General features: G+C 39.0%; 1 protein-coding gene across 4 annotated transcripts in view; it reads right to left on the reverse strand.

The window, feature by feature from the left end:
- LOC106094428 (U-scoloptoxin(01)-Cw1a) overlaps positions 1–15343 on the reverse strand; it is a 90645-nt gene that overhangs the window by 55598 nt on the left and 19704 nt on the right. Inside the window, exon 1 of one of the 4 annotated variants that reach the window (XM_059360692.1) lies at positions 3659–3748. The exons of the other annotated variants lie outside the window; for them this stretch is intronic. The gene's annotated coding sequence lies outside the window, so the exon portion shown is untranslated. Of the gene's footprint in view, positions 1–3658; positions 3749–15343 lie in introns of those variants that run through there. 4 annotated transcript variants of the gene reach the window in all.

Genomic DNA, 15343 nt, shown 5'->3' on the forward strand with positions numbered 1-15343 from the left:
ATAAGACTAGCTGAACCCGGCCCGCTTCGCTGCGCTTCCTTTTACACCATATGAATTATAACTTTCTTTTCAATTAATATGCTTTTATAGAATTTTTAGACTATTGTAAAAGTTTGTCACAGAGTAGGAGGGTTAAAAAATTAAACACAAAACAGTGAAAGGTAGTTCTTTTTATACCCTCCACCATGAGATGGGGGGTATACTAATTTCGTCATTCTGTTTGTAACTACTCGAAATATTCGTCTGAGACCCCATAAAGTATATATATTCTTGATCGTCGTGACATTTTATATCGTCCGTCCGTCTGTCTGTCGAAAGCACGCTAACTTCCGAAGGAGTAAAGCTAGCTGCTTGAAATTTTGCACAAATACCTCTTATTAGTGTAGGTCGGTTGGTATTGTAAATGGGCCATATCGGTCCATGTTTTGATATAGCTGCCATAAAAACCGATCTTGGGTCTTGACTTCTTGAGCCTCTAGAGTGCGCAATTCTTATCCGATTGAAATGAAATTTTGCACGACGTGTTTTGTTATTATATCCAACAACTGTGCCAAGTATGGTTGAAATCGGCCCATAACCTGATATAGCTGCCATATAAACCGATCTGGGGTCTTGAATTCTTGAGCCTCTAGAGTGCGCAATTCTTATCCGATTGAAATGAAATTTTGCACGACGTGTTTTGTTATTATACCCAACAACTGTGCCAAATATGGTTCAAATCGGTCCATAACCTGATATAGCTGCCATATAAACCGATCTTGGGTCTTGACTTCTTGAGCCTCTAGAGGGCACAATTCTTATCCGATTTGAATGAATTTTTGCACGAAGTATTTCGATATCCAACAACTGTGCCAAGTATGGTTGAAATCGGTCCATAACCTGATATAGCTGTCATATAAACAGATCTGGTTATTTGACTTCTTGAGCTTTTAGAGGGCGCAATTCCTATCCGATTTGGCTGAAATTTTGCATGACGTATTTTATTTTTACTTTCAACAACTGTGTCAAATAAGGTTCAAATCGGTTCATAACCTGATATAGCTGCCATACAAACCGATCTGGGATCTTGACTTCTTGACCCCTAGAGGTCGCAATTATTATCCGATATGCCTGAAATTTTGTACGACGGATCCTCTCATGACCATCAACAAACGTGTTTATTATGGTCTGAATCGGTCTATAGCCCGATACAGATCCCATATAAATCGTTCTCTCTATTTTATTTCGTGAGCCCCAATGGGCGCAATCCTTATACGAATTGGCTGAAATTTTACACAGGTCTCCAACATATAATTTAATTGTGGTCTGAACAGGACCATATCTTGATATCGTTTTAATAGCAGAGCAACTCTTTTCTTATATTTTTTTGCCTAAGAAGAGATGCCGGGAAAAGAACTCGACAAATGCGATCCATGGTGGAGGATATAAGATTCGGCCCGTCCGAACTTAGCACGCTTTTACTTGTTTTATTTATTCGAAGGACAGACAACTTGTCAAAACAGTAGTGAAAAGCATATGATCTACTTTGAACACACTCTCCTGTATCGCTCGCGCTCTGTTTCTTTGTTCGGGTTGGCTTTGCAATTCAAATAATTTCTACCCCCCAATATCTTCGGCTTACCCATGGCATAAATATCAGAAAAAATTTTCAGCACTGGATATTGCTTCAATAATAGTTGCGACAATAATCATTATCCATATAAGACTTCAGTACAAAAACTTACCTCCTCATGAATTAATTTTGTCATTTCGTTTGTAAAGCATCGAAATATTCATCTGAGACCCAACAAATTATATATGAATATTTTTGATCGTCTTGACATTCTAAGTCGATTTAGCCATGTCGGTCCGTCCAGTTGGGATTTTAAGTGGGTCATATTGGTCTATGTGATGATGTAGCTGCAATATAAACCGATTTTGGATTTTGACCTCTTGAGCCCCTAAACGTCTCAATTCGTATCCGATTTGTCTCAAAGTATCTATAAGATATTTTGTTATGACTTCCAACATCTGTGCTAAGAATGGTATATATATATATTATGTCCGTCCGTCTGTCCGTCCGTCTGACTGTCGAAAGCACGTCGATTGGGATTGTAAATGGGCTATATTGGTTCACGTTTTGATACTGCCATATAAACCGATCTGGGATCTTGACTTCTTGAGCCGTTAGAGGGCACAATTCTTATCCAATTTGCCTAAAATTTTGCACGAGGTGTTTTATTATGACTTCCAACAACTGTGCTGAGTATGGTTCAAATCGATTCATAACCTGATATAGATTTCATTTAAACCTATCTGGGGTCTTGATTTCGAAGGCGCAATTGTCATCCGATTTGGCTGACATTTTGCATGAGTTGTTTTGTTATGAGTTGTTGAGTGATATCAACTGATGGGCTAAGTATGGTTTAAATCGGTCCATATCCTGGTATAGCTGCTGGATTTTCAGACGATAGGTTGATGAATGCGTTAGCATAGACCTTAAAAGTCAAAATCGTTATAACTAATATATGGCAATTATATGTAAACCTGAAAAAATTTCTATGAAATTAACAAGAGACCAGAAAAGTCATAAGAGAAACCTTAGTGACAAATTTTTTGAGGATCGGTTAACAAATAACCACATTATTGCAATATTAGTCAAAATTGGACGAAAATAAATATGAGAACTGTATCTAATTCTTAACAGATTTTAACCAAATCGGCATACACAGGTAAAATCATATTAAAATACATTGTTCAAAATTTAGAGAAATTTTGTTAAGAAATATGATGACAAACGGTCTAAAAGTGAAAATCGTTTGATACATATATATCGGGGCTATATCTGAATACGGACCGATTTCTATGAAATTTAACAGCAATTTCGGGAGTCTTAAGGGAATCCTTTGTGCCAAATTTCAGGGGAAAAAATGTCTGTGCCAAATTTGAAAACAATTGGAAGAAAGTTGCGACCTGTACATTGTTCACAAATTAACATGGACAGACAGACAGACGGACATAGCTAAATCGAATCAGAAAATTATTCCGAGTCGATCAGTAGCTCTCTTTCTTCTTGGTGTTACAAACAAATTCACTAAGTTATAATACCCTGTACCACAGTAGTGGTGTGGGGTATAAAAACATGGATTGAGTTAATTTTGTAGTACAATCACTCAGAGCAGTAGTGTGTATGATCTTTTGGCGGGCGGAGTGCTCCGCCATCAATCATTGTGTTTGAAATCAAGTTAATGACGTATTGATATTCCCTATGACACCTCAGCTACGTTTGGACTCATGTGTGCCTCTTATGGTTTTTCGAACATAATGTGAATTGTGTTACGTACAGGTTGAAGTATGTCGCAAATGTTTGGAATGTCTTTCCGCTGGCGATGCGTCTGGAAAGTGAATAAATAGTGAAAACCAAAAACTAATGATGGTCAAATTGCGATACTCGCACATTTATGGTTTATGCCACATGTGAAATACATACTAGCAAATAGCAAATAAGAGCTGACTATGACACTTTAAACCATTTGGAGATGGGGGCAGACATCGCTCTTAGGAATGGTTATAGAATGACTAAACATTATCATATTGCTGATATCAAGTGGGTAAAAATTATAAATCTGTTAAGTTAAAGCTGCCGTAAAAAATGTCAATGAAGTACAATCCTACATACCCTCCACCATCGATAATAATTGTGAAGTTTTTTGGGTGTTTTCTATTTGTAAGCATAAGTGTAAAATTCACATGCGCTCACTGTCTGCTGACTGTTCGAAGTTAATTTTGCTACTACCTCAGCATTGATGCAAATTTGCACATTTATAACAGCAGGCTGACTGCTGACGGCGGATTAATATTCACATCCTCTTTTCTACCTAATCTTACAAAATCAATTCCAATTTAAAATCACTAGGCAGAGTTTACCGATAACAACAAAATTATTTTTCTGGATGTACAATGGCACGGATTTTGAAAGTCATCAAGATCATCTAAAATTCTACAGGTTCACAAGAATTCAAATCGAGAGATTTGTTTATATGGGTGCTGTAATTAGATTACGGACTGATACGGAGAAATTAGTCTGCTGACATTAGCGAACAATGTTGCTGATATTATATTAAAAATTTTTAACTTTTTTATGAAATCATATAAATACCCCCATAGAATGGGGGTATACTAATTTCGACAACTCCTCGAAATATTCGTCTAAGACCCCATAATGCATATATTGGGTTGCCCAAAAAGTAATTGCGGATTTTTTAAAAGACAGTAAACGCATTTTTAATAAAACTTAGAATGAACTTTAATCAAATATACTTTTTTACACTTTTTTTCTAATGCAAGCTAAAAGTAACAGCGGATAACTGACAGAAGAAAGAATGCAATTAAAGAGTCACAAGCTGTGAAAAAATTTGTCAACGCCGACTATATGAAAAAACGCAATTACTTTTTGGGCAACCCAATATGTTCTTGATCGTCGTGACATTTTAAGTCGATCTAGCCATGTCCACGCTAACTTTCGAAGGAGTAAGGCTATCCGCTTGAAATTTTGCATATACTTCATAGGTCGGTTGGGATTGTAAATGGGCCATATCGGCCTATGTTTTGATATAGCTGCCATATAAACCGATCTGGGATCTTGACTTCTTGAGCCATTAGAGGACGCAGTTCTTATACGATTTGGCTGAAATTTTGCATAAGGTGTTTAATTTCCAACAACTGTGCCAAATATGGTTCAAATCGGTCCATAACCAGATATAGCTGCCATATAAGCCTATCTAGGGTCTTGACTTCTTGAGCCTCAAGAGGACGTAATTATTACCCGATTTGGCTGAAATTTTGTACAATGGCTCTTCCCATGACCTCCAACATATGTGTTAAATATGGTCTGAATTGTTCTTTAGCCCGATACAGCTGTCGTATAAACGTATCTCCCTATTTTACTTCTTGAGCCCCTAAAAAGCAAAATTCTTATTCGATTTGGCTGAAATTTTACACATACACTTCTACTGTTGTCTCCAACATTCAATTCAATTGGCATAGCAATTCTTTTCTTGTCTAAAAGTTTTTTTTTTTTTTTGTCTTTGTTTGCCTAGAAAGAGATACCGGGAAAGAAATTCAACAAATGCGATCCATGGTGGAGGGTATACAAGATTCGGCCCGGCCGAACTTAGCACGCTTTTACTTGTTTTAACTTCTAAACGAAAAATCAAGCATTTGTTATATCTCTAGACTGACTGACTGATAAAAACGCCTAAAGCCCATCCAAAACGGCTAAAGCTTGAATCATGAAATTTTGCACGATTAGTGCCGCAATTGGTCTATTTGGTATCTTATTTACAAATTGAGCTAAAGCTTTGAATTTTGGTTCTTTGACACACTATGGGTGACTCTATGGGTTTTTGGAAAATGGTACATTTAGGTACTAAAACTGTACGATAGGGCTATCGGATAGAGCTATAATTTTTAAATTCCACTTAAAGGATCATGTTGCGTAAAATTGGGGTTGGGAAAAAATGTGGAGAGTTGTTCTCGAAGCAGACAGAAAACGTACGTTTAGTACCTCATTTGGTACAATTTGGTACTTTTTTACGGATAGATCTAGAGCTCTGAAATTTGGAATGAAGTTACAACTAGAAAATATATGATGGGTGCTTAAATGATTTTCTCAAAATTCGTACATTTTTAATGGCTGTCTGAGAAGATATTTACGCCAATCGTCGTTATGAAAATATATCTGAGCCATTCCACCATTTACATCCTTGCAATAGGATCTGTGCTTGATACACACTGCAGTGGTCGGGTAACCTTTTCGATATGACCACTTCTAGATCTTTGGAGTACACCCCAAAGCCCACCTGGGCGTTTAGTTTGGAACCATCCGTTTGGAAGTCTGTGTTACTTCTGTTACCAGGGATATCGTAGTTCTAAGCGGTTCTACCAGGAATAGTGGTACAGTACTTTTCATCAAAAAGCGGCTCAAGTAGGGTGTAATCCACACTGCCTGGAACATCGGATATTGTATCAAGGATAACACAGTGTCTTTAGCCGCCACATGACCAATGAGAAAGCACCCTTAACCTCACGGCAGTGGTCGCTGCAATTTGGGTAGCCACAATGTCCAGAGGCATAAGTTTAGCATTAAGTTCAGTGCATCAGATGGTGTCGTCCTCAGTGCGGCTGTGATGCACAAGCAAGCCATTCTTTGGATCCGGTTAAGAATGGAGCAGTAGGGAGGTAGGTTCCACTGTGGGCAACTTGCACCTACTTCTGCAAAGAACTACTTCTGTCTCGCACGGATTTATACCTAGACCACTTTCGGTAGCCCACTTTGGTGTTACACGCAGAGCATCCGGAAGTATATCTCTTAGAGTGCTGAGAAACTTTCTCTTAAACGCAATTGCCACATCATCAGCACATGCGACCACTTTTACACCTTTTTCTTTCAGATACAATAATATATTTTAATGGCTATATTCCAAAATAGAGAGGCGTTCCTCTGCTGGCCATTCTTTTAAGATCCACAGATCCCAAGCCTGCTGTAATGCATCTATTAGTAAGTAAGTCATTAACAAACTTTCTTACGGTAGAGTTGATGCCTAGCAACTCCAACTCCTTCCTGATTGACGTCGGGTTTACGTTATTGAAAGCACCTTCAATGTCAAGGAATGCTGCCATTGTATATTCCTAGACAGCGAGAAAATCCTCTATTTAGCCGACTAGGTCGTGAAGAGCTGTTTCAGTGGACTTGCCTCTACTATATGCATGTTGTTGGCGCGACAGACGATCTCCAGGGATCTTTGCCCTAAGATATGTTTCTATCAACCTCTCAAGAGTCTTCAGCATAAAGGATGACAGACTTATAGGACGAAAATCTTCGCCTTCGTTAGGGTAGGGTTTTCTTGCTTTCGGAATGAAAATTACCTTCGTGTCCCTCCATCCCACAGGTATATATGATTCTGATACAAGCAGAGTATATCTCTCTACGCCTGTCTATCAGACACAGTTTGTAATTCAACCGGTGATACATCATCAAGGCCTGGCGACTTAAAGGAGTCGAAACTTCTTATCGCCCAAAAGATTTTCGTCTCAGATACAATTTCCCCAATAGCCATCGACGAATGCATATCAGTGACAATGTCTTCTGGCGCCACGTTGTCCGTTGGAGAATTTCCTGGGAGATATATTTCAACGAGTAGTTATAGTGTTTCCTCACTAGACATTGTCCATACATCCTCTGATTTATGAATATACCCCACCATAATAGGTCTCGACGACAGAATTTTCTTTAGCCTAGAGACCTCAGATGTATCCTCCACGAAGATGTAGAATTCTACCCAGGATTTGTTCTGAGCCTTTCTAAGTTCGCCCTTATATTTTCTTAGCTCAGCTTTATAGATGTCCCAATCGTGTGGTACTCTTGTGGCTCTGTTGAAGAGTTTTCTGCAGGCCTTCCATAGACCAACCAGCTTTGGGGTTCACCAGGGCAGTCGCTGTTTTCCCCTCGGCTTGGCACTAGGACATGCTAACACACACAGGAGAGTCATTCAGTACCTTCGTGATACGCTTGACCATCATGTCTATATCCTCCGTAGTTTCCACTTCCTTTTCTGGTCTAGAAGGGATAGACGAGCAGAATTTGTGCCGAAATTTATCCCAATCCGTCTTTCCTCAAACACCCCCCGAAGGGTAAAAATTTTTCGACCATGCCAATATGTGGCTCAAATGAAAGGCATTTGAGATTAGAAAACAAATTTGATAACCCATTTTAAGGGCCATGTGTTCGGGGGACGCTTCATCCTGTAAACTCCCCTAAACCAATGGCAATATGGGGTTTTAATAAATGGTATTTGAGAGAAGAGCACGATGCTGATATTTTTTCAGGGCCAAACACCCCTACAGCAGATATCATGAGAATATCGGGCTGAAATAAAGTATTTTAAGAATGGAGTACACCATACATCCAAACTTAAATTTGTAGACCAATAAAGATCATATGGGACTCAGATAAAGGCACTTAAATTGTTAAACTGTTTGTCGAGCGATATAATATTATCGTGTTAATTCCCTAAAAGCTAGATAATTGTCGACAATAAATATTCCAAGGAAACTTTTGATCCATATAAAGTAAAAGAAGGCGCAGCGGAGCGGGCCCGAGTCAGCTAGTATGTATATAAAAATTAATTCTCTCAAATACTATTTATTTAAACCCCATGTTGCCATTGGCTTAAGAGGAGTTTACAGGATGAGGCGTCCCCCAAACACATGGCCTCAATTGAGCCATACATTGGCATAGTCGAAAAATTGTTTCCCTTTGGGGGTGTTTTGGAAAAGGAGTGATGCCCTAAATACATAGTCCTACTTTTGGATATAAAATTCGTATTCTACTCTCAAATACCTTTATTTGAGTCCCATATTGTGATGGTCACTAAAAAATTGCTGTTTGTGGGGTATTTTGGAAAAGGTGTAGACCCCCAGAAAATTGGTTCCGAAAATGGGTATCAATTCTTGCTCTATCCCCCAATACCTTTCATTTAAGCTCCACTTTGACATGATCGGTAAATGGTCCCCCAAACACTAAGCCCGGAAAATATTTCAGCAACGTGCTCTATTCGCATATATCATTTATTTGAACCCGATATTGCCATTGCCCTCAAAATTGGATATCAAATTCTTTTTCTAATCTCATTTAAACTCCTCATTGCAAAAGTCAGCAAATATGTCCGGTTTGGGGTATTGGCCCTAAAAACTATGAATATTAAGTTCCACTCTCTTTAAGAGCCAAATTGTCTTAGTGAGCAAATACGTCCTATTTGGGGGTTGTTATGGTGGTGGGATGTCCGCTAGACAGTTGGCCCCTAATGTTGATATCAGATACGTGGTCTACTCCCACATATCTTTAATTTGAGCCCCATATTTCCAAAGTCGGCAAACATGACCGGCTTGGGGGGTATTTTGGGGGATGGGCGGACACTCAGTGAGTTGGCCTTGAAAATGTATATCGGATTCGTGTTCTACTTTAAAACCCCTCTTATTTGAGCCTCATAGTGCAATAGTCCGAAAATACTTACTATTTGGGTGGTGTTGTGAGGGCGGCGTGGCCCCATAGACACTTTTCCCGAATATTGATATCAAATTCGTGCTTTACTCCCAAAGACTTTTCATTTAAACCCCATATTGCTATGGTCGTAAATTTGTCACCTTTGGGGGATGTTTTTGGTGAGAGGCGGCCTCCCAAACACTTGGTCCCATATTTGGATATCAGATTCATATTCTTCATTCAAATACCTTTTATTTAATCCCCATATTCCCATGGTCAGTAAATAAGTCCAGTTTGGGGGTGATTTGGGGAAGGGGTGGACCCCCAGAAACGTGGTCCCACATTTGGATATCAGATTCGTATACTACTCGAGAATACCTTTCATTTGAGTCCCATATTGCCATGGTCGGTAAATATGTCCGATTTAGGGGTGTTTTGGGGCTTAGGGTGGTCCCCCTAGCACTTGGTCCGACAATTGGATATCAGATTCGTTTTCTTATCCTAAATATCTTTCATTTGAGTCCCATATTGTCGTGATTGGTCTAAATATATGTTTGGTAGGTTTTAGGGTGGGGCAGCCCCCTAGGTACCCCATCTGAAATTTGGATACAAAATTTTTATTTTTAGGGTACTATATGAGAGCACACAAAATTTCGCTTAAATCGCACCACCCATCTCTGAGATCTGGCGTTTCTGATATTTAGGGTAAGGGGGAGGGTCCGCCCCCCTTCAGATTGTGATTTTGACAAACGGACATGGCTAGGTCGATTTAGAATGTCGAACGGGCAGGAATATATATTCTTTATGGGGTCTTAGATGCAAATTTCGAGGTGTTACAAACGGAACCACCATCCTATGGTGGTGGGTATAACAACATGTTCATTTATGAAAAAGGAACAAGATTGAATCCCTGTGAATTCCGCCAGTTGTGAATAACACAAATTTTTGTTCAATTGCTTGACAGAAACTCAAATTTATAACCTGTTTGATTGACAAAAAAACACGTGGTATTGCTTAGTATGCACCTGCTGAAGTATATGTTGGGTTTAACAGGTTACAGCTGTTCTACTGGACTAAATCAATCAATGCAGAATCAATTTCTTAGATCAGTGGAATGTGTGTGATCGATTGAGATACAACTTTGCCGATTTTAAACAAGTTGAAAAGTGAGTTTTACGGGCCCAAAGTGCGACGTTTGGAAACCTGGATGAAATAGAAGAGGTTGATCGACCGATCGGATACCTGAGATGATACTTAAGGTCGAGTGCAAGGCACTGCAGCAGCACAGTCTTGGATTAACGGAACTCTAATATTGCCATCTGACAGATCATGCGGCACAGCTGGATCAACGTTGAGAACCCAGAGACTGAGATCTGTTTTCTGATACCTAACCACAATACGCTTCCTCTGAGAATGACACATCGTTTGGCTGCCATGCCAAAGAGGAGTAAGTGGGTATGAAAGAGCAGACGATTTAGCAGTGAAGGCCAGAGGACAGACTTGGTTAATCCGAAGCCTTTCAGATCTACGCAGTCCGAGTTAAAAGTGTAGTCGACGAATGCGCAAGTAACACTGTGGAGCAGCGAAACGGTTGGTAGGACGATGAAAAATTGTATGGGGGGGACCGGATCATGAGAAGACGAGGCTATCCCTGAAAGGAAGTAAAGAGGAGGTCAGTATATCTTTCGGTATCATAACGGGACACATAGGACTACGAGCTCACTTATGCATAATCGGTGCGACAAGTTATAGTGTTTGTAGGAGAAGATGATGAGTTGTGAAGCATTTCTTATGTCATTGCCCGGCTTTCGCGGCTAAAATACGCCATTACTTAGATGGGAACCCAATACAAGACATGAACCAACTTAGGGCGTGGTATGGAAAACAATTAAGGATTTTGTAAGTAGCACCGAATTCCTAACTTAGATTTTCTTTTTTAAGGTTACTTTTTTAGTGTTTAGAGCGCATAGCAAGCCGATTACTGGCTTAGGTGTATGTCCATAGTGGCATGGGGCGGATTAATATCTGCACCCTCTTTTCAACCTAACCTAACCTTAACCTATGTATAACAATGGAAATAGCGAACACGTTTTATTTAGCTAACGGCATATTAGATGCATTGCTAGAAAGTTCTTCAATCGAAGACGAAGAACTTACGGTATTATTTGGTCAAAATGACAGTATATGGACATATGAACATGTTCGAATGAAAATGGAAAAAGTCTAACACTTTGAGAGGTTTGGGGCTACATTTGTAAAATTTTGTCCGGTATAGGTGTAATATTTATGTAACATTTTTTTTCAGAATCAAAATCACCATAAGATATCTTTACTAAAATATCTAATCGGCAAGCAATACAAAGTTTTGGCAAACAATACAAAGTTTAGCTCTTGTCAAATGTCACGGCCGTTGACCCATACATTAATGACTAAAACTTTTCATAAAAAAAATTTGCAATATTTTTATCCATTTCACAGTTACATAAGGAATTTGAGAACTTTTTGATTTCGAACCACACCGAGGTGGACTGGGGGCTCAAGAAGTGCCATCGGCAAGTCGGTTTATATGGCAGCTTTATCACGTACTAGGTTGATTGAGGCCATACTTGACACGTATGTTGGAGGTCATAGGATAAGAATTACGCCCTCCAGAGGCTTAAGAAGTGTAATCGGGGGATCGGTTCATATGGGAGCTATACCAAGACATGGACCGATATGGCCCATTTAGAATCTCAACAGAACTACACCAATTCTATACATATTTGTGCAAAATTTCTAAACCTTTCCTTTGAAAGTTTGTGTGCTTCCAACAAGCAGACAGATGGACGGACATGGCTAAATCGAATCGGAATTACGAAACTGGTATGCTTCCATCTTATGATAGAGGGTATAAAAAAAATAATCTGCCACTGTCACTTAACCTATCCTAACCTAATCTATGTTTTAGGCAACCCAATATATTTATATATATATATATATATATATATATATGTTTTAGTTATAAGTTATTTCGAACTACTCTCAGGATTCTACAATAATGTGTACCAGCACAGAAATATTAAAGATGTAATCTTACTGTGCTTACCGACGGACAATATGGGATTCAAATGAAAGGTTTGATATCCAATTCATAACGTTATATTCGTAAATATATATTCAGACCCAATTATGATTTTGAGGCCGCCGTGTCGCATAGGCCTATGACGCTGAATGCTTGAAATCGAGTTCTGACAAGGAAAAATTTTCAGTGGTGGTTATCCTTGTTTGAACCGTTAGGTGGAGCGGACGTTTTGTTATTCACTTTGCAAGAATTTTCCTGTAACTCGTAAAAGGTCATAAATTTTAGTCACTCAAGGGTAGCTGCGATAGGCGGTTGATGATCTGCGTCTGTTTCCAGTGGAGCAGCAGATCTGGAGCCCGGGAGTAGGCTTAGAATGGACTCCAATGACCCAACAGGTGCGGTGGTGGTATCAGGCCGTAGCATGTTGTTTGCAATCGGCCTTCCCCAGCAAAACAACACCTCTTTAAGAGGTTGAAATAATAGAAGACACATCGCTCTCAGGTTTATTGAGAGATTTGGTGCGAATAATCCTAAGACTTTCACTAAAAGGGAGACACACCCTAAATTGGCCTCGGGATTGGCTGCACAGGCTACCCCAAAGACTACACGTCTAGATTCGGAAACTGCACCGCTGTCAGCAAAAGGCTGTGGTCACCTGGAGGACATCCCATGCCTAAAAGAACTAGGGTGAACAATAGATGGGTCGAAGAACCTTTGCTAATGTCGCTAGGGACAGTTTGGTGATGACAGTTATAAACAAGGGAGAAGAACAGGGCAGCATACCTAGGAATAATTGGAGTAGGATGGTTAATGGGCTGTCATCAGTATGCTCCGATGTCCTTGCAGACATCCAGATTGTGACGATGAAAATCCCTCTGCCACAATCGCGATAGGAGGGGATGGAATCGAAACGGGATCCTACAAACCCTGTGTGGGTGGGTCACAAAGTTGGACTGGGCTCAAAGTGTGCGCCAGCGGGGAAGCACGGAACTCAGAAAGTACTTCGACACCAGCAGTTTATGTCGCCAGGCCCTGATGATGTATCACCGGTTGAATTATAAGCTGTGTGAATTACAAACTGTGTCTGGTTGTATCAGAATGTCATATATACCTGTGGGATGTAGGAACACGAAGGTCATTTTCATTTCAGGGCAAAGATCCCTGGAGGTCGCCTGTCGCGGCAGCAGCATGCATATAGTAAAGGCAAATCCACTGAAACAGCCCTTCATGACCTAGTCGGCTACGTAGAGCGTTCTTTCGCTGTCAATTGATATACAATGGTAACATTGAAGGTGCTTTCAATAATGTAAAACCGACTTCAATCATGAAGGAGTTGGAGTTTCTAGGCATCAACTATACTGTAAGAAAGTCTATTTATAACTTATTTAATAAAAGATGAATTACGAAAGGATCTGAAAAGTGGAGACACCTCAAGGAAGTGTACTGTCTCCTCTACTTTGGAATGTAGCCATTAACAATATATTATTATCTCTGAAAGAAAAAGGTGTAAAAGTGGTCGCGCATGCTGATGACGTGGCAATTGCGGTTAGGGGAAAGTTTCCCAGCACTCTAAGAGGTATACTTCAGGAAGATCTACGTACAACAGCAAAGTGGGCTACCGAAAGTGGTCTAGGTATAAATTCGTGCAAGACAGTAGTAGTTCTTTTCAGAAGGAGGTGCAAGTTGTCTACAGTGGAACCTATCTTCTTTGGACGAAAGAATGTTCCATTTACATAAAGCGCAATATACCTGGGTGTTTTGCTGGACAGGAAATTGAACTTCAAATCCAAAATTTTGGAAAGGGCACGAAAGTGAACTCTTGACCTATACACCTGCAAGAGAGCCAGGGACGTAGCATGAAATTTATTTCTTCAAAATCGAAAATTTGCCAAAATTCTTGTTACTGTGAAAAAAAAGATGAATGAGGTGAAGATACCTCATTTTTTCAAATTGTGGTAGCTATTGGGAGCAGGAACTGACTCATCGTCAGTGACTTGTGGTCATAAAGCCGGAGCTAAATTTTACACTCATCGCCAAAACAGTGCAAATATCTTATTAATCGCTTCGAACGCTAGACATCGGCAACGGCTCTTGCTGCTGCTTCGTGTGCCCAGGTTCGCATTAACGACGAAAAATACCCAAAAATAGAGCTGCCTTAGAAAAATACTAGGTCGAGTTAGGAAAGAGGTATCGTAATAAATTGACTGACGTAAAGTTGACAACTGAAACCAGTTACAACAATTTTCCGGTCATGTTTTGGGGGAAATTGGCTTGTCAAAAGTCGGCAATTGTTGTGAAGAAGAAACCAAGTTATCTCTTTGACCAATTGGCTAATTGCCTTTAGACCGTGAAGTCTGGTTTCTGTACGGCAATTTTTTGTTAACACACACGTTATGGAATGTACTCTCCCATGAATTACAAAACATCATGAACGCGTACACTATTAAGAAGAATCTTGTCAGTCACTTCTTCATTTTTTAATATAATTTTACTTAATTTATTTAAATTTTGCTGTCCCAAATTTATAATAACTTTCAACTGTATATTTGTTTTTTTAACTCGTTTTATCTTTTATATTATTTATATTTTAATTCGCTTTTAATTTTTTATTCTACAATTAAACAATTTTTTTCAAAAAAATTGTTTTTCTTGAAATTTTTTGTAGTTTTAAAAACTTTCATGCTTTAAATTATTTTTATAAATCCTTTCTTTACATAAATTATTACTGTGTTTTTTTGTTAAAAGAGATATTTTATAAGATATAGTAAGCCTGCACAGTTTTTATAGGATGGTTGCCTTATTTTGCAGGTATTTAGTAAACAAATAAAAACAAGTAAATAGGCGTTAAGTTCGGCAGGGCCGAGCTTTGGATATGTAAACCACCGGGTATATATGTAAACCACCTTTCGTCATATTCCGGTGAAAAATGCATACCTTATGCCCATAGCAGCTATATCGAAATATGTTCCGATTTGGACCAAATACTTATAAGTACAAGTCATTGTTCAATTGCATATAATAAAATATTGATCTTTTAAGTAGCTATATCTAAAACTAAACCGATCTGAACCATATACGACACATATGTCGAAAAGCCAGATAAAAAGGACCGATAAAAAGGACACTATGCACTAATGGGTTAAACAATTGTAATCAAATTTCACCTGATAACCTAATCTCTGCCATAGTTTGTTCGTATTCATTTCGATGTTATGATTCACAATTAAGTTTGAAGCCTTCCATCCATTTTCGAAAAACTT

The sequence above is a fragment of the Stomoxys calcitrans genome, chromosome 1 (assembly GCF_963082655.1).
Source record: "Stomoxys calcitrans chromosome 1, idStoCalc2.1, whole genome shotgun sequence".
Lineage (NCBI taxonomy): Eukaryota > Metazoa > Arthropoda > Insecta > Diptera > Muscidae > Stomoxys > Stomoxys calcitrans.